The following is a 21,363-nucleotide window of genomic DNA, read 5'->3' as shown; positions in this document are numbered from 1 at the left end:
AATTTGAATGAGCTTATTTATAACTGCAGCTGAAAACTAGCCGTTATAGACTATCTGCACACTGTCGGATCGTCGTTAGCTAGATATCGGATTGCCGTTTGACTGGTCAATATGACCGTTGAGCTGATTTTTTAAATTGTTGGATCGCCGTTAACTAGATGTCGGATCGCCGTTTTATGCCCAGAGACAACACTTCAGTTCTGGTTGATATCGGTGAGCCGTTTATCAAACTTGTCGGATCACCGTTTACATTCAGAGGCTACTGGATGATATCGGTGAGCCGTTTATCAAGATTGTCGGATCACCGTTTATATCCATAGGCTACTGGATGATATCGGTAAGCCGTTTATCAAACTTGTCGGTTCGATGTTTAAGTCCAGAGACTTTCCTTCAGTTCTGGTTGATATCGGCGAGCCGTTTAGTAACATATCGGTTCGCCGTTTATGTCCAGAGGCTACTGGTTGATATTGGCGAGCCGTTTATCACACATGTCGGTGTGCCGTTTACGTCCAGAGGCTAATCTCCATTTCTGCTTGAAATCGGCGAGCCGTTTATTACACATGTCGGTTCGCCGTTTTCCATAAAAACTGTTGTAGTGAGCTATTTTGCAAGATGAATGTTTTGACTCCAAATCTTTACTATTCTTTATGAGGTTTGTTAGAGATAGAGAAAATTATGTTGAACTCTCAAAAGATTAACCAAAACTTAATCATGTTTGTTATCATCAAAATCAATGAAGAATAATTTAGGTTAACAATCTCCCCTTTTTTTATGATGACAAACTTTTCAAGAAAAAATACTTGTGTAATTTTGCTCCCCCTAAATATGTGCTCCCCTTAAGTGAAATTTTGAGAGACTTGTTAACTCCCTTGTTAAAAAAATCATTTAACTGTTAATCTCAAAATTTTTAAAAAATATTTATGCCAATAAACTCATGCATGCCAATACTATTTTGCCAAAACCAATTTTGCATTTTGCCAAAATCAATTATGCCAATTTCTCTCCCCCTTCATCATCAAAAAGAAAGAGACGCGATGAATGACTTATGTTTGGAGAAATTTGGGCAGAGTCTCCCCTGAAATCTGAGTATATCCTCAAGAATACATAAAAGGAAACAGACAAAACACTTCTATATAAGCATGCCACCATATCATCCAACCTCCATACCAACAAATTCACACTTCCAGAATAAGCAATATAATCAATATAATACCAAAAACAACTCAAATATTAGAAGCATAAGCACAAAACACATAACACACATAACACAAATAATGTCATATGCATATGGCAAATAATATGAAATGAGAAAATGTTTGTGCGAAAGTCAGAGGGGCAGAAAAATCTAAGATGGGGGCTGTGAAGACGAGCTGCCAGGGTCATATCCAAAATAGCAGAGAATGCGACGCTAGCCCGCAAGTAACTCCATCTGCTGATCTGAAATTTGCTCCCGAAAGGTTGCAAAATCATATCGAAACTGCTGTTGCTGCTGAGACAGAGCGTCCACTCGGTCGAAAAGCTGCTGGAAGTGATCCTCAGAAACAACCGATGCTGCAGGAGGGACAGCAGTCTCGGTAGGCTCGTCATCCTGAGATGCAGCTGCTGCTGGTGCTGCTGGAGCTGCTGCTCAGTGAGGAACACGCGGTCTAGCCCCAAGACGAAAATCAGGTAGCTCATCCGCGGAGTAGACGTCATTCAACATGCGATCATCCTCTGGTGCAAGCAGTGTGTCTTCGTTTTTAGAGGATGTGGTCTTTTCCCATTTCCCACGCTTCTTAAAGAATCTGATGGTAGAAATAATTTCTCGTCCGAGCTTACGAGTCTCGAGAAAAACAGGCTCGATGATAGGAACTCGAAAGTGGTTCAAGATTTTAGTAATGATGCTGCCATAAGGAAGAGATCGATTGGAGACTTTAGGAGTGGACAACATATGACACAGAATAGTGTAGGATAAGCTCACATGGCGTCTACGGATAAGAGAATCTAATAGACCAATATCAAGCCTAGTGACCTCATTAGTGTGACCCTGTCTAGGAGTGACCATGTGTTGGAGAATAATATAAAGTATTCGAATCTGAAAAAGGAGGAGTTGAGACTTAAAGGACAGAGAGCAGATGTCATCGGAAAGATCCCGACGACGACAAATGTTCCGTACACCATCCACATGACGAAAATTACTAAAAGATAGTTCTTTCCTAGCGGTGTACAGATCTAACCCTCCATAAGCGATTCTTAGAATACTACATAATTCGGGTTCATCAAGTTCAATGCGAATTCCTCCTACAAATGTATAAAGCTCGTCACGATGAGTAGAGGAGAATTCTATGTTAGAATAAAAAACTCGAACTAGATTTTCATAAATAGGTTCTTCAATACTTAAAACTTGCTTCCAATGACTAAGCATTTGAGTAAAGGAGTGACCACAAACAGTAATATCCGAGAACTTCGAAATGTTAAGAGAAAAAGAGGGAGTTACGGGTTTACCCATGAACTTCTCACGAAATCGCTGAGCAGAGGTGGCATCGGAAAAATGAAGACTCTCGAAGTCTTGAGGAGGAGACTTGGGTGGACTAGAACGTCGTGGAGTAGTGTGCTTGGTTCGAGCACGCCTTTGTGGTTGTTCCGCCATGGATGTGTTGGGAGGAAAATTTGTGGAAATGAAGTTTGAGAGATGATGTGGTGATTGTGGGTGGAAATGTGATTGGAAAAAGGAAAAGGTTTGGGTCAATTTGAGCAAGGAAGGTTCGGCTGGTTCTAGGGTTTCAAAAAGGAGTTTTTTCAATTTCAGATGAAAGAGAAGGATTTGTGTCGGTTAAAAGATTCTAGAGAAGATAAAAATGGTTTGTAATGCTTCAATTTGATGAAAAATGACAAGAAAAGTGATGGATTTGAGAGCAGAGAACTGGTACAGTCGCGGGTTGAAGAGAAAGAGAGAGAGAAAGAGAAACTGATATGAGGAGGAAGACGAAGGACTGTTCAAATAACGCGTGATAACGGCGAGCTGTTATAAAGAAAACGGCGAGCCGACAGAATCCAGAGAGTCCTAAAAAAAAATTCATCAAAACGGCGAGCCGTTTATATACATGACGGTGAGCCGATAGGGTCCAGGGAGTCACCTCAAACATTTGTGTCAAGACGGCAAGCCGATAGATAGTTATCGGCGAACCGATAGCGCCCAGAAAACTTTCCATTGTTTCTGCCCAAAACGGTTAGCCGTTTATTGAAATAACGGCAATCCGTTTTCTATAACTTATGATTTCGCACATGTATTTTGATATTTGGCTACTTATTAATACATTTCAAGATCATTTTATTGATCCAAAATGATTTGAGTGCCAGTTCAATGCATAATTCATGAACATATATATGTATTGCAACAATTAATTCATACATTTTCAAATATACATACACATCAGATGTATATTATGATTGAGCATTTCATAGATATTAAAACATCAATTCATAGATCAATCAATGTTAATAAACTCAATAGCATGAATGAAGATGTTAATGTGAAAATTTCATCATCCTAAGTTCATGCCGAATTTTGGAAAATTGTTCTTTGCAAAGAGGTTTTGTAAAAATATCAGCAAGTTGTTTTTCCGTGGAAATAAACTCTAATGCAATGTCTCTCTTTTGAACATGATCTCTCAAGAAATGATGTCTTATTTCTATATGCTTGGTTCTAGAGTGTTGAATGAGATTCTTTGAAAGATTTATAGCACTAGTATTATCACACTTAATAGGAATTTGTTCAAGATAAATGCCATAATCTCTAAGTGTTTGTTTCATCCAAAGTGCTTGTGCACAACAACTTCCGGCAGCTATATATTCAGCCTCGGTAGTTGAAAGTGCGACAGAATTTTGTTTCTTGCTAAACCATGAAACAAGAGAGTGTCCTAGAATATAGCAAGTTTCACTAGTGCTCTTCCTATCCTTTTTATAACCGGCAAAGTCTGCATTCGAATAACATGTTAAATCTATATGAGTTCCTCTAGGATACCAAAGGCCAATATCTATGGTTCCACTCAAATAACGGAAAATTCTTTTAACAGCAAGCAAATGGGATTTCTTGGGACATGACTGAAATCTTGCACACAAACATACACTAAACATGATATCGGGTCTACTTGCAGTCAAATAAAGTAGGGATCCGATCATACCTCGATACATTTTGATATCCACCTCTTTGCCTTTTTCATCTTTGTCCAGCTTAGTTGTTGTGCTCATTGGTGTATTTTTGGACTTTGAGTCATCAATGTCGAATCGTTTGAGTAGATCTTTTACGTACTTGGCTTGATTTATGAAAATTCCTTCCTCGTTTTGTTTGATTTGAAGTCCAAGGAAATACTTCAACTCACCCATCATACTCATCTCAAATTCTTTGCTCATACATGATGAAAATTCTTTACACAACAATTCATTAGTAGAACCAAAAATAATATCATCAACATAAATTTGAACAATAAGTATATCTTGGTTCTTATGCTTAACAAATAGAGTAGTATCCGCTTTACCCATTGAAAAATCATTTGCCAACAGGAAATTCTTAAGTCTATCATACCATGCTCTAGGTGCTTGTTTTAATCCATACAAGGCTTTATGCAACTTATAAACGTGATTTGGAAATTTTTCATTTTCAAAACCAGGGGGTTGTTTTACATACACTTCTTCCATAATATACCCATTTAGGGAAGCACTTTTCACATCTATTTGAAATAAAATAAAATTCTTATGACATGCATATGCTAACAACATCCTAATGGATTCTAACCTTGCTATAGGAGCAAAAGTTTCATCAAAATCAATTCCTTCTTCTTGGTTGTAACCTTGAGCCACTAATCTAGCTTTATTTCTTACAACTACCCCGGATTCATCCATCTTATTTCTAAATACCCATTTAGTGCCTATGACAGATTGATGTTCCGGTTTAGAAATTAATTCTCACACATTGTTTCTTTAAAATTGATTTAACTCCTCTTGCATTGCCATAGTCCAAGATTCATCATTTTCCGCATCCGCAAAGGATTTGGGTTCAATTTGAGAGATAAATGCATTATGCTCACAAGTATTTCTAAGTGATGATCTAGTTGTAACACCACGTGAGGGATCTCCTAAAATTACATCTATAGGATGAGAAGAGACATACCTCCACTCCTTGGGGAGTGTTTGGGAACTACCTTCTTGTTGCTTCAGCTCCATATTTGTTTGCTCTTCTTGTCTATCCTCTTGATTTTCTTGTGATGCATTTTCTTGAATCTCTTTTGATGATTCTTCTTGTAAATCTCCATCTGCATCATCATTAGCAACTCCTTTCTCCGCAGAGGAGGGGCTAGACTCATCAAATGTAACATGCATGGATTCTTCCACAACTAAAGTTCTTTTATTGTAAACTCTATAAGCTTTGCTTGAGTTTGAATACCCAAGAAAGATGCCAACATCAGATTTTGGATCAAATTTACCAAGATTATCTTTTGTGTTTAAAATAAAGCATTTGCATCCAAAAACTTTGAAATAACCAATGTTGAGTTTTCTATCTTTCCAAAGCTCATAGGGAGTTTTGTTGAGATGGGGTCTAATCAACACCCAATTTAAAACATAGCAAGCGGTGTTGATGGCTTCGGCCCAAAACTATTTAGGTAAAGCATTTTCATTTAACATGGTCCTAGCCATTTCTTGAGTAGACATATTCTTTCTCTCAACGACTCCATTTTGTTGTGGAGTCCTAGGTGACGAAAATTGATGCTCAATACCAAGATTATTGCAAAAGTTCTCAAATGCATGATTTTCAAATTCTCCTCCATGATCACTCCTAATGCATATAATATCATGCCCTTTTTCATTTTGTAATTTCTTATAAAGCACTTTAAAAGCATCAAGTGCATCATCTTTATTGGCTAAGAATAATACCCATGTATATCTAGAAAAATCATCCACTATCACAAATGCATAATACTTGCCATTTAGGCTAGCATATCTAGATGGCCCAAAAAGATCTAAGTGAAGGAGTTCAAGTGGTTTTGAAGAAGAGATATGGTTTTTATTTTTGAAAGAGGTTTTGATTTGTTTTCCAAATTGACAAGCTTCACAAATCTTATCCTTTTGAAAACCAATTTTCGGAAGACCTTTAACTAAATCATTTTTCAAAATTTTCGAAATTAAATCCATACTCGCATGACCTAATCTTCTATGCCATAGCCAACTATCATCATGTAATGCGGAAAAGCATTTATCAAGAGTAGATGTACATTCTATGTCAATGATATAAACATTACCGCATCTATTACCAACAAACAAGATTTTTCCATCACATGAGTTCTCAATAACACAACTAAATTTGTCAAAGATAACTTTATAACCTTTGTCACATAATTGACTAATGCTAATTAAGTTGTGTTTCAAGTTCTCAACTAGACATACATTCTCAATTAGAGTTGAGGAGACTTTACCAACATTTCCAATTCCAAGAATTTTTCCTTTTGAGTTGTCTCCAAAAGATACATCTCCACCATTTTTAATTTTGGTGAAGCTTGAGAACCATGCATAGTTTCCGGTCATGTGCCTTGAGCAACCGTTGTCCAAGTACCATTTATTTTTCTTCTTCTTTAAGCCCTACAAAGAAAATCTCAAGTTTTAGGTACCCAAAACTTTTTGGGTCCTTGAGAGTTAGCAATGGTTCCTTTTGGAACCCAAATGCATTTGACACCATAATATGCATTCCTTTTCACGGGACATCTATATTTCATGTGACCATTTTGATTACAATAATGACAGACAATCTTATGATCATTTGTGGAGGTAGCTTTAAAAAAATAATTCTTATAATACTTTTGCTTCAAGTTAGGCTCATATCCAAGTCCTCCTTTATCAAAAACACATTTTTGTGAGTTAAGCATATTATCCAACATCTTTTGCCCATTTGTAAATTTCAAAACAATTTCATTCAATTCATTACTCTTTTTCTTGAGCATTTCGTTCTCATTTTTCAACTCATCTATATGTGATTCTAGATGCTCATGTAAAATGCTAGGTTTCTCATTTAATAATGTAATTTCATCATGCAATGTTTTGTTCCCTATTTCTAGGCATACAATTCTTGCATTTAGAGATTTATTTTCATTTTTAAGTTTTGCCGTTTTCTTTTTAAGACATACATTCTTTTTACCAATCTTCATCAACTCATTATGCAAATCTTTAAAAGCATCATACAATTCATCATAGGTGGGATCACTTACCTCATTGAGATCATCATCCCCTCCTATTGCCATGAGTGCTAGGTTTGATACTTCTTGTGATCCTTCTTCATCATTTGATTCTTTCTCACTATCATCCCAAGTTGCAACCATTGCTTTCTTCTTGAGTTTGTTGATAAGTGGGCACTTCGATCTTATATGTCCAAGCTTCTTACATTCATAGCATGTGATTGCCTCATTCTTCTCCCTATGGTTCTTGAAGTTTCGGAAATTTTTTCGCTCTTCGATTTTCTTAAAGAATTTTATGAACCTCCTTGCTAGCATGGCTAGCTCTTCATCATCTGGTTCACTCTCCCCATCACTCTCATGTTTTGAAGCTTTGAGAGCAATGATTTTCTTCTTCTCTTCATGTCCTTTTTCTGCAGCTAAATCCTCTTCATATGAAATGAGATAACCAATTAAATCATCAAGAGGTAAAGTATTTAAATCTTTGGCCTCTTCAATGGCAGTTCTTTTAGGTTTCCATTCTTTTGCAAGTGACCTAATGATTTTCTTAACTTTCTCACTATTTGAGAAGGTTTTCCCCAAGGCACCTAGAGTGTTCACTGTTGTGCAAATTTTAATGTACTCGCAAGCGCACGAATCTATTGTAGTATAGACTAATGGTGACGAGTGTCGATCCCACGAGGAGGTGGATTTTAATTATATATAGAATTAATTTTGTAAATGGGTAGTTGGATTTATGGTGGAAATGATTTGGAATATACTAAAACTTAAATTAAAATGGCGAGAATAAATTCTAAAATTGGAATTGAAATGGCGAGAATAAATTGAAGAGAATTCTATTAAAATGACGTACTTGGGTATCTGGATCCGTATCAACATGCATCATGGGCTAAATAATCCTTATTAATGCTAATTAAATCATGAGGGGGGAATCCACACCTTATGAACCATGCTCTAATCAATATGGTGCTAAGGGCTTACCGTGCCAAATAATAATAAACTTATACTAGAGAGCCGGTGTAACCAAGGCGGTATCTAGACAAGCTTATTATTATTTGTCGACGAGAAGTCAAAAAATCCACAAAAACTAGAGGGGAAAAGAAAATAAATTTACCAAATTAAGCCCATGACACATGTTGAGACTTCACCTTCAACCCAAGCTTGAAAGAAAATTAGCCACTCATAATTGAACTAGGGGTAAAATGGGAATTTAATAAAATACGAAGAAAATACAAGATGGAGAGGGAATTATAGAAAATAGAGTCCAAAAATGGATTCAGAGATATCAAATTAGGGGGGAGAGGCCCCCTTTTTATAGATACATGGAGTAAATCATGGCCATCGGATTAAAAACAGTTTGGACGCTCAGGATTGCGCCACGTCATCAGTCAACAGGCCACGGTTTGACCACGCGGATGAACAGTAACACGGTTTGACCCGACTTTGAACAGTAACGCGGTTTGACCCGGATGAACAGTAACGCGGTTTGGTTGAAAATAATCCTGTGTGATGCATGCACCGTACGCGAGATTTTTCGTCCACTGATATGCTGCCACGTCACCATCAACAGTACATAAGAATTTTAGTCCAACAGGATCGTGACACCTCATCAGTCAATGCCACATCATCGGTCAATGCCACGTCATCGATCCGTCTATGTGAACAGTGCCGTGAACAGTAATGTATACAGTCCCGTATACGTGAATAGTACCGTACATGTGAATAGTGTCATTTTTCCTTTTATGCTTCTCCTAAGGTTTTCGACCGTCCTGAGTTCAAAAGTGATGTCCGTTTTGCCGTCTGATCTCTCCTTTATTGTGAAATGACTATAATGCCCCTAAAACACATAAATTACTTAATTAAAATAAAACACACGTAATTAAATCACAAGAAGGTTAAATACATAAAAGTAAGGGTTGTTAGTAAGACTTGAAATGTAAAATGACGGTTTTCTCCTTTATAAATATGCATTTTCTAACACTCAACACACCCCCCAACCAGCTTATTGCTAGTCCCTAGCAAATGAAGCGAAAATAAAATTCAAATTCAAAATGATTTTTTTTTTAATTTAGAAACGCTCGCGTTTATTCAATGAGATTAATGATAGCAATCAAATAAAAGTATAAGCATTATCTCCAGTCTAAAGTAACATCACACCCACATCAACCATCCACATGAATCAGCCCAGTAGACTTTGTTATAGCTACTTTCAAGAATAACATGTCAAACCTCAAAATCTCATTGGAAGTAGTGACACTCTCACAAAGAAATTAAACCCAATAAAAATAGTCACTCCAATGAATGATAATTGAGAGAAAATAATGAAGAAGTGATATCACATGCTCTCACCAAGATGAAATAAATATGCCCTCAGCTTAAAAATAATACGATCTCAAGTCAAATAAAAACTGTTAGTCAACCCAATTTATTTATTTATTTTTTTTATATGCACCACTACATCTTTTTAGCCCATATAACTAGCTTCTACTTCAGATTATAGTTCCCTAAAATTAGGAAGGACTTTTATTAGGATGTAACGTAGGCTAGGGACATGGTTAACAAAGAAAGGAAATAAGGAAAACAAAGTGTATGTTTGAGAAAAATGCAGAGAATTTTTTTTTTTTGGAAGTTGCAAGGTGGATTTCACCTATTATTGTTATTTTTATTCTTTTGAAACAACAACTTTTGTTTTGTTGTTTTTTTTTTTTGCTTTTTTTTTTTTGGTATAACTTCACTGAACAACATAATTATTTACATTTTCTAAATCATAAATAGGTGATGGAACTTATAAGATATCGGGTAATACTCCAAATCGGAGTGGGTCAAGATGATAAGTTGACAAAGAAAATATTTTTTTTTTAAAGGCTCAAAAGGGTTAACTATGGATATTTAATAAAAGGGATGGCTAGAAAGACTCAAACGGATCAAAGATGGCCTTTCCATCGTCTTTTAGGGCTCTAAATAACCTTCCATATCTACTAGTTAGATGGGCCTTCAAATGTAGCAACACACTTTTTTTTTCTTTTTTTTTATTAAGGGTTAACTCAAAAGAAATCTAGAGATCGTGTATACAATAATAAACTGTTAAGCTGTATAAAAAATGGGCAAAAGGGTTACTCTCCAAGAAAAATGATAGGCTCAAAAACTCACTTGGTACTTATTATGACATGTTCATTCCTTCAAGCAACTCATATATGCCTCCGACATCAACATGTAGAGTAGCAAACATAATGTAACATCACTTAAGACCACAGATAATACAAATACTAAAATTTAAATTAATCATGTCACCCAATGTTAAAACAAATCACACAAAATTTTTTTTTTTAAACAACATTCTACCCCCCAACTTATTCTAAACATGAAAGGAAAATATGCATGCAGAAATGTGAAAATGATGCAAAAAAAAAACTAATTAGAAAAAGTACACTTAAAATGATAGAAAAAGAAAATTGTTTTTTTTTTTTACTAAGAAGATGCGTTTCTAGAGGCACTACACTCCATATTCAGCCATCTTCGACTCAAAAGTTGGAAAATATATATTCATAGAGGAGAAATTAATAAGAAGAAAAATAAACATCAAATATTAATAAAGAAAAAGAAGATGTGTAAATTCTTTTTTTTTGAATTTTTTTTTCAAACGATGAAGATGCGTTTCTAGAGTAACTACACTCCATATTCAGCCATCTTCAACACAAAAAGTTAGCAACAGTTAGTTTCTACAACAAAAAATCAGTAAAAACCTAACCAAGATTCCACAATTGTCGACTATTCCCTCCCCCCAACCAGAACGAAACATTGTCCTCAATGTTTGAAAGGAAAGAAGTAGAGTTTAGAAGACATCACCTGGGTGGTGCAACACAGAAGAAAATATTTACAGGCGGAGAGTTAAATCTAATTTGTACTTCTTACTGCTGCTACTGTTACCATCATTATTTGGACGCTCCAACACAAAGGTCCAGGGGTTTGGCTTCGGTCTATAAGCTTGTAACAGATCAAGTAGCTCATTAGCAGTGTGAGCACAAATGAAGAGTTTTTTCACATTAGCGGGAATGAAATAGTTTTTTATTGCATGGTTAAGAAATGCGATAAAGCCATCATAAAAGTTATTGACATTTAACAAACCAATAGGTTTCTGGTGGATGTGGAGATGGGCCCAAGATGCTAGCGTGATAAGTGCCTCTAGTGTTGCAAGATCTCCTGGAAGGAAAATAAAAGCATCAGCATGATTAAGCATTTCAGTTATTCTTTCCTGCATACCTGAGACGACTAACTCTTCTCCAGTTGATGAGTCAGACGAACTGCCCAATGGTTTTAAGACTCTTGGGATGATGCCTAACACTTGACTTCCTGTGATAAAAGCTGCTTCTGAGACCATTTTTGATAACCCTCGATTACCTCCTCCATACATCAAGTGTAATTTTCTCGCTGCTATGCTTCGACCAAGATCTATGGCTGCCTCAACGAACTCTTTATGTTTGCCATATGTAAATCCAGAAAGCACACAAATGTTCTTGAATTGTCTATTGGGAGTAGCTGCCATTGTGATACTTTGCAAAAATAATTTGTGAGTGCTTGACAAAGAAAATCACATTTAAGAGTCTTGGTGATAGTGGGTCATAGTTGTGTATGAGGTCACATGTCCATGTCAAATAACGCGTAAAGCACGTGGCTCGCGAGTCAAAAAGGAAACAGTAAAAAGGGAAAAGCAAACAGTAATAAGAAAAAAGCAAACAGTAATAAAATTATTAAAGACAATAATGCAAACAATAAGACAATAGTGAAATAAAATAACAATAAAGTAAAAGGATATTTACAGGTAGTTGCGACTGTGGCTCACATCTTCCTCTGGTTTTACGTCCAGAAACGGCTTGAACGCCCTCTATGGGTCGATGATAGGCTTCCTATCCAGTTTTCTTATAAACTGGCAAACAGGGTCGTTTATAGTCAGATTCCTGAGACTATATCGTGCATGCTCTTTCTGGAATAATGGCCATAACTGGAGAATCGCTCCTTGCACATATCCACTGGGATGCGTTTCAAGAGACAAAAGGATATCATCCAATGACTCCTTATTCAAGCCATCCCTAATGAATTGAATCTTATCTTCCCTGTTATCAGACATCATTCCTAAAGAACATGGGTTTTTATTGCAACTCATTCTGGCACACTTATGACAAGCAACAGAAATTCTTCGAGCTCGTCGTTTTCTTGTATAATTTCCTTTACCACAACCAGGCATGTATGCAATAAATTTTGGAGGTAACTCACCTACCGATCGTACTTTAGCCTCGATTAACCAACGGATGTCAGCAGGTATGTTATTCCTCATGAGTAATCGCATGCGTTCAGACCGAGCTTTATAGATCGTAAGGAGGGCATTCTGAGGAAGTGAAGGGAATCGCTTGTGAAGTTTCGCTAGAATCTCGTTTCTGTCCATACCTTTGCCTCAGAATATCAGTTATTATGGGAAACTGAAGTAACCGACTTGATTGTCACGGAGTACCATTATCTGCCACTTCACCGGGGTAACAAACTAAAGCACACAAATAGAAAAACAAATTAAAACACACAAAGAAAATTAAAATCGTCTTCTTATTGAATTTACCTCAAGCTCCAACTAGATGTCGTAAACACTTCTCTCAATGTCTCTGAGTTGGCGTTCTAAACCCTCAATATAGGCTACTAGCTCTGGTGGTTGTAGAGCCCAAATGCGTTGTGTTTTACAAAATTGAATCTGCCTTTTGAGATGAGTTTTGACACGTTGAAGTGGTTTAAGAATGTTCAGGAGGAACGGTCTAAGTATGAGACTCATGATTAAAAATGATAAGAGAAAACTTAATGGTAAAATAAACACACTTATGCAAAAACAATTTCAATTAGCAAAAGAATAATAATAAAAAGAAAGAAAGAAAAATCAAATCAACGAAAAGAAAAAAAATCAATTCAAATTTGGTGGGTCACTCAAATTTATTTCGGTGTCTTCTTCATGTGGTTGGTACTCTAGATATGGCTTTAATCTTTGACCATTAACTTTAAACGTGACACCGTTCTTTGGGTTCTTAATTTCAATTGCCCCATGTGAAAAAACAGTATGAACAATAAAGGGACCAGACCAACGAGAGCGTAACTTACCCGGGAATAGGTGCAAGCGAGAATTGAATAAAAGCACTTTCTGACCTGGAGTGAACGATTTTCTCATAATTTGCTTATCATGGAAGACTTTCATTCGTTGCTTGTAAATCTTGGCATTTTCGTATACATCATTGCGAATTTCTTCAAGTTCTGCCAGCTGTAATCTTCTTTCTGAGCTGGCTTGCTGCATGTCAAAATTGAATTTCTTGATGGCCCAATATGCACGATGCTCGAGTTCCACAGGTAGGTGGCAAGCTTTTTCATACACTAGCCTGTAGGGTGACATCGCAATCGGGGTCTTGAAAGCCGTTCTATATGCCCATAAGGCATCATCAAGTCTTAATGACCAATCTTTTCTGTCCGGCCTCACCGTCTTTTCTAATATGTGCTTTATTTCTCGATTGGAGATCTCAACTTGGCCACTGGTTTGCGGATGATACGGAGTTGCCACTTTGTGTGTGATTGAATACTTTGTCAAAAGAGCTTTGAATGCTTTGTTACAAAAGTGGGCACCACTATCACTGATTATCGCTCAAGGGAATCCAAAGCGTGAAACAATGTTGCTTTTCAAAAATGCTATCACCACCTTGTGATCATTGGTCCTACATGGAATTGCTTCTACCCATTTTGATACATAGTCAACAGCAACCAATATGTATTGATGACCAAAAGACGGGGGAAAGGGTCGCATGAAGTCGATACCCCATACGTCAAAAATCTCAACCACTAAAATTGGATTTAGTGGCATCATGTTCCTTCGCGTAATGCTCCCCATTCGTTGACACCTATCACATGAAGAACAGAAAGTGTAAGCATCTCGAAATATAGTTGACCAATAAAAACCACATTGTAAAACTTTAGTCGCGGTTTTCTTAGCACTGAAATGGCCTCCACAAGCTTGTTCATGGCAGAATGAAAGGATATTCTGAATTTCACTTTCTGGGACACATCGTCTAACAATTTGGTCTGCACAATACTTGAATAAATATGGGTCATCCCAAAAGAAATTCTTTATTTCTGCAAAGAATTTAGCCTTGTCTTGCTTGGTCCAATGCTCTGGAAGTTTACCTGTAACAAGATAATTAACTATATCAGCATACCAAGGTAATAATTCCACACTTATTAATTGTTCATCTGGAAATGACTCATTCAATATTAATGGCTCTATAATTGAGTCAAAATGGAGACGAGAGAGGTGGTCCGCCACAACATTTTCTGTCCCTTTCTTATCTTTGAATTCCAAGTCAAATTCCTGCAAAAGTAACACCCAACGAATTAGTCTAGCTTTTGCATCTTTCTTTGTGAGAAGATATTTAAGAGCAGCATGATCTGTGAACACGATTATTTTACAACCAATGAGATAAGATCGAAATTTCTCTAATGCAAACACTACTGCTAACATTTCTTTTTCAGTAGTTGAATAGTTCAACTGTGCATCATTCAATGTCATACTAGCATAGTAAATAACGTGGGGAATTCGATCAACTCTTTGTCCTAATACTGCTCCTACTGCATAATCAGATGCATCACACATGAGTTCAAATGGTAAGCTCCAGTTCGGGGGCTGAATGATGGGTGATGATGTCAACAAATGCTTTAATTTTTCAAACGCAACAAGACATGAATCATCAAAGACAAAAGGTACATCCTTAGCAAGTAAATTGCATAAGGGTCTAGAAACTTTGCTAAAATCTTTAATGAAACGTCTATAGAACCCAGCATGCCCAAAGAAAGATCTTACTTCTCTGACTGTTTTGGGTGGAGGAAGATTAGAAATGAGATCCACCTTGGCTTTGTCAACCTCAATACCTTTGCTCGAAATGATGTGACCGAGAACAATACCTTGTTTTACCATAAAATTGCATTTCTCCCAATTTAAGACCAAGTTCTTCTCGACACATCTCTGCAGAACTAGTGTTAGATGATGCAAACATTGATCAAACGAGTCACCAAAGACAGAAAAATCATCCATAAAGACTTCAAGGAATCGTTCAACCATATCAGAAAAAATGCTTAACATGCATCGTTGAAATGTAGCAAGTGCATTACATAATCCAAATGGCATTCTCCTATATGTAAATGTGCCAAAAGGGCAAGTGAAAGTAGTTTTCTCTTGATCTTTTGGTGCTATGAGAATCTGATTATATCCTGAGTAGCCATCTAGAAAGCAATAAAATTTATGGCCTGCTAATCTATCAAGCATTTGATCAATAAATGGTAAAGGAAAATGGTCTTTACGTGTGACAGAATTTAATTTTCTATAATCAATGCATACACGCCATCCTGTAGTTACCCTAGTTGGTATCAATTCATTATCAGTATTGGTAACTACTGTGACTCCTGACTTTTTGGGGACGACTTGTACAGGACTGACCCATGAACTATAAGAAATTGGGTAAATGATACATGCATCTAATAGCTTAAGGACTTCAATTCTAATAACTTCTTTCATATTAGGATTTAACCGACGTTGCATTTCCCTAGTAGATTTAGCATTTTCATCGAGGTGAATGTAATGCATGCAGTCTATTGGATTTATACCTTTTATATCTGCTATGGTCCATCCTAATGCTCCTTTGTGCTCTTTTAAAACATCCAACAATTTACCTTTTTGTTCGTCATTTAGGGATAATGAGACGATTACCGGCAGAGTACTTTCTTCTCCCAAAAACGCATATTCCAAAGTGTTGGGCAATGGTTTGAGCTCGAGTTTCGGTGGTGATTCTGATGATGGAATGAGTTGCTTCTCTGATGGTGCTAGTTGCTCAACTCTTGACTTCCATTTATTAGTGTCCATGGATGGTGCTGAGTCAAGTAAAGCGTTGACCTCATCGACTGATCTGTCAATATCAAAATCCAAACTAAAGTGAGTTAAACATGTTTGTAAAGGATCATCACTAAGGTTTGAAAGAAAAGTATTATCAACTAATGCTTCAATTAAATCCACATCAACAATTTCATCATCTGCATTGTGAGGTTGTTTGGCAATGTTGAAGATGTTAAGCTCCATAGTCATGTTGCCGAAAGACAACTGCATATTTCCAGTCCTGCATTGAATGTGAGCATCCGCAGTTGCCAAGAAAGGTCGGCCTAAGATAATGGAAATGTGCTTCCTTGAATCCTGTATAGGTTGAGTGTCAATTACAATGAAATCAACAAGAAAATAAAACTTGTCTACCTGAATAAGCACGTCCTCCACAATACCATGAGGTATTTTTGTGGACCGATCTGCAAGCTGTAACACCACTAGAGTTGGGTGTAATTCTCCAAGTCCAAGTTTCACAAATACAGAATAAGGCAACAAATTTACACTAGCTCCTAAATCCAACAAAGCATTCTCAATTGTGTGGTTCCCTATACTACACGAGATAGTGGGGGAGCCTGGGTCTTTGCATTTTAAAGGAATTTTATGTTGGAGTATAGAACTAACGTTTCCTGTTAAAAATGCCTTCTTTTGAACATGCATATTTCTCTTTTTAATACAAAGGTCTTTAAGAAACTTGGCATAAGATGGAACTTGCTTAATAGCATCAAGCAAAGGGATGTTAACACTTACCTGTTTGAAGATTTCAAGAATCTCACCTGTGGATTTTCCCTTCTTGCCTTTCGCTAACCTCTGAGGAAATGGAGCTTTCGGAACGTATTCTCGTGGGTTGGTTTCTTCTTTCTCCTCCGGTGATGATTCCTCAACATTCACAAGTACAATTTGATTTTCTTTTGTCACCGGCATCTCCACTTTGTTGTCGACTTCTTTTCCTTTTCGCAAGGTCATTACTGCTTTGACTTCTCCATGTTGCTGTGGTGAACTGGTACTTGCTTCATGTACTCCTTTAGGATTAGGCACTGGTTGACTTGGAAATTTGTCTTTCTCAACAGTCATTGCCAATGTCTGAACTGAAGAAGCAAGTTGTCCCACCATCTTTTCGAGGCTTGAAACTGATTGGGCTTGTGAATTGAAGCCCGCTCTCAACTCATTTCGTAGCCCATCAATGGTGCGATTCTGTTGCTCAATCGTGGAGTGAGTAAGATTTTTGAAATTCTGGAATGCATCCTCCCATGGTCTGGGTTGAGAGTAGTTCTGGTTCTGATTGTATGGTCTAAATGGGGGCTGAGAGGCTTGAGGATTTTGTGGAATTGGTTGCATTGGTGGAGCTGGAGCTGCTGGTCCATTCTATTGGAATCCTTGAGACCATGAAAAATTGGGGTGGTCTCTCCATCCAGGATTATATGTGTTGGAGTATGGGTTGTAATTCGATGGTTTTCTTATTACACCTATGGCATTGGCTTGATCTGAGTATGAGTCATGGTCATGTGATTCTGTTGATTTAGCAGTCGATAACGATGCTATTTGTCGAGCAAGACCTTCAACCATCTCCTTGACTTCTTTGATTCCTGAAGTTGATTCGCCAATTTGAACCTCATTCACTCCTTTAATTCTTCTAGTAGTCCTGAGTGATCGACTCCGTTGTTGGGAATTATCTGCTTGTCGCTGGAAGAATTCCTAAATTTCTGATGCACTTTTTGACATTAGCTCTCCTCCACTTGTTGCCATTAACCATTCTTGCACATTCGGCAATAATCCCTCCAAAAAGTATTGGCATTGGTGCCATTTCTCGTACCCATGATGTGGACACTTCAAGAGTAGCCCATTGAATCGCTCCCATGTTTCAAAAAATTGATCGTCCTCTCTCTGGGTAAACTCCGAGATTTTCCTGCGAATAGCATTGGTTTTATGCACTGGGAAATATTTATTCAAAAATTTTGTAACCATTTGTTCCCATGATGTGATGCTATTAGCAAGCAAAGTATTTAACCATGAACGAGCTCTATTTTTTAAAAAAAATGGGAATAATCTGAGTTTTACATCATCATCTGAAAAATTCTAATATTTAAATGTTTGAAAAATGGCATGAAAATCATTCAAATGATTATATGGGTCCTCATTTTCTAGGCCATAAAATGTGGGGAGACAATTTAGCACACTAGGTTTTAGTTCAAAGCTCCTAGCAGCTACATTTGGGTATCTTATGCATGATGTGCTCAAATTAGCTAAATGACTGAAATAATCCTTAAATGGCCTCTCCTGTGGTTGCAAATCCATTTTATTTTTTACTTGTTTGTGGGTGCGAAGTGTTTTCTCAAGTTCAAGGTCTATAGGTTCAAGATTGGGTAATAATGACCTTCGACCATACATGCAAAACAAATAAAATAAAAAATAAAGATGGGAACAAAATAAATAAAAATAAAAAAAGGAGAAATTACGATACTAACCTTATTGCGCTATTACAAACTTTCTATAAAAATACACAAAAACAAATACGTGAAATAAATTAACTAAAAAGAATTAGTAAGATAAACAAAAATTACAAAGAAGAAAAAAAAATAACTTGAAAATTAAATTATAGAAATTTAAAGAAGAGAAAAAGAAAAGAAATTACTAACCTCTAAATGCGGATTCACTTTTTTTTTTAGTAAAAATTACAAGAAAACAAATAAAAGAAATTATTCACAAAAATTAATTTTACGAATTAAAATTACTTACCTCCCCGGCAACGGCGCCAAAAACTTGTTGTGCAAATTTTAATGTACTCGCAAGCGCACGAATCTATTGTAGTATAGACTAATGGTGACGAGTGTCGATCCCACGATGAGGTGGATTTTAATTATATATAGAATTAATTTTGTAAATGGGTAGTTGGATTTATGGTGGAAATGATTTGGAATATACTAAAACTTAAATTAAAATGGCGAGAATAAATTCTAAAATTGGAATTGAAATGGCGAGAATAAATTGAAGAGAATTCTATTGAAATGACGTACTTGGGTATCTGGATCCGTATCAACATGCATCATGGGCTAAATAATCCTTATTAATGCTAATTAAATCATGAGGGGGGAATCCACACCTCATGAACCATGCTCTAATCAATATGGTGCTAAGGGCTTATCGTGCCAAATAATAATAAACTTATACTAGAGAGCCGGTGTAACTAAGGCGGTATCTAGACAAGCTTATTATTATTTGTCGACGAGAAGTCAAAACATCCACAAAAACTAGAGGGGAAGAGAAAATAAATTTACCAAATTAAGCCCATGACACATGTTGAGACTTCACCTTCAACCCAAGCTTGAAAGAAAATTAGCCACTCATAATTGAACTAGGGGTAAAATGGGAATTTATTAAAATACGAAGAAAATACAAGATGGAGAGGGAATTATAGAAAACAAAGTCCAAAAATGGATTCAGAGATATCAAATTAGGGGGGAGAGGCCCCATTTTTATAGATACATGGAGTAAATCATGGCCATCGGATTAAAAACAGTTTGGACGCTCAGGATTGCGCCACATCATCAGTCAACAGTCCACGGTTTGACCACGTGGATGAACAGTAACACAGTTTGACCCGACTTTGAACAGTAACGCGGTTTGACCCGGATGAACAATAACGCGGTTTGGTTGAAAATAATCCTGTGTGATGCATGCACCGTACGTGAGATTTTTCGTCCATTGATATGCTGCCACGTCACCAGCAACAGTACATAAGAATTTTAGTCCAACAGGATCGTGACACCTCATCAGTCAATGCCACATCATCGGTCAATGCCACGTCATCGATCCGTCTATGTGAACAGTGCCGTGAACAGTAATGTATACAGTCCCGTATACGTGAATAGTACCGTACATGTGAATAGTGTCATTTTTCCTTTTATGCTTCTCTTAAGGTTTTAGACCGTCCTGAATTCAAAAGTGATGTCCGTTTTGCCGTCTGATCTCTCCTTTATTGTGAAATGACTATAATGCCCCTAAAACACATAAATTACTTAATTAAAATAAAACACACGTAATTAAATCACAAGAAGGTTAAATACATAAAAGTAAGGGTTGTTAGTAAGACTTGAAATGTAAAATGAAGGTTTTCTCCTTTATAAATATGCATTTTCTAACACTCAACATTCACTATATCCGTGAATCTAGTATACATAGAATACACATTCTCATTTTGTTCCATTTGGAATAGCTCATATTGACGAGTGTATCTACTGATTTTAGACTCTTTAACTTGATTTGTCCCTTCATAGACAACTTCAAGTTTATTCCATATTTCTTGTGCACTTTCACAACTAGATACTCTATGGAATTCTTTCTTATCAAGGGCACAAAACAAAGCATTCATAGCCTTGGAGTTTAGAGACATCTTTCTCTTTTCTAACTCACTCCATTGACTCGACGGTTTAGGAATATCATTTCCTACTTTATCTTTAAATGTAGGCATGAACGGACCATCACAAACAACTTCCCAAATTTCATAATCTAAGGCTTGCAAATAGATTCTCATTCTAGTTTTCCAATAAGCATAGTCATTACCATAAAAAAATGGTGGTCTAGTTGTAGATTGCCCTTCTCTAAAAGTTGAGTCATTTAGGGTTGCCATGGATCTTTTACTCTTAGACGATTAAGTCCTAACAAGAGAACAAGGCTCTGATACCAATTGAAATACTAGCTAGGCAAACCCAAGAGGGGGGGTGAATTGGGATATAAAAAATTATTTAATTCTAAAGCAAAACTCAATGCAAATCCAACATAAATTTAAAGCAATAACAGATAAATCAATCACAATATAAAAAGATAAGGGAAGAGAGAACAAACACAATGATTTTTACGTGGTTCGGCAATCTCCGCCTACGTCCACGCCTCCAAGCTCACCGGGCTTGAGGATTTCACTAAGCTAGCCACTCAAGGCTTCAAACGCTTACAATTGACTTCCAAGGAGTCAATGGACCTTTACAACAAGAGATTGTCCCTAATCTCTCAACCCAAGTGTATCTTAACACTTACAATCACTCAAAGTAAAAGATTACAAATTGTTTTTCTCTCACACAATATTTAAGATTACAAATCAATGCCCAATGTGTGAATAGATGAAGAGAGAATGTGTTTAAAGCTCTATGAAGATTGTATTCTCGGATATAAGCTCAGTGGTAGTGTTGTGATCAATCTTTGTTTGAATTTGAATGAGCTTATTTATAA

The 21,363-nt window shown here is 36.6% G+C and overlaps 1 non-coding gene across 1 annotated transcript; it reads left to right on the top strand.

The window, feature by feature from the left end:
- Positions 1-17,950: 17,950 nt before the first annotated feature.
- LOC127903848 (small nucleolar RNA R71) lies at positions 17,951-18,054 on the top strand. Its single transcript, XR_008056733.1, has one exon. It is a non-coding gene; the product is annotated as a small nucleolar RNA R71 (small nucleolar RNA).
- Positions 18,055-21,363: the final 3,309 nt, after the last annotated feature.

Source organism: Citrus sinensis, chromosome 1 (genome assembly GCF_022201045.2).
Source record: "Citrus sinensis cultivar Valencia sweet orange chromosome 1, DVS_A1.0, whole genome shotgun sequence".
In the NCBI taxonomy this organism is placed as follows: Eukaryota; Viridiplantae; Streptophyta; class Magnoliopsida; order Sapindales; family Rutaceae; genus Citrus; species Citrus sinensis.
This window is presented reverse-complemented; position numbering and strand designations above follow the sequence as displayed.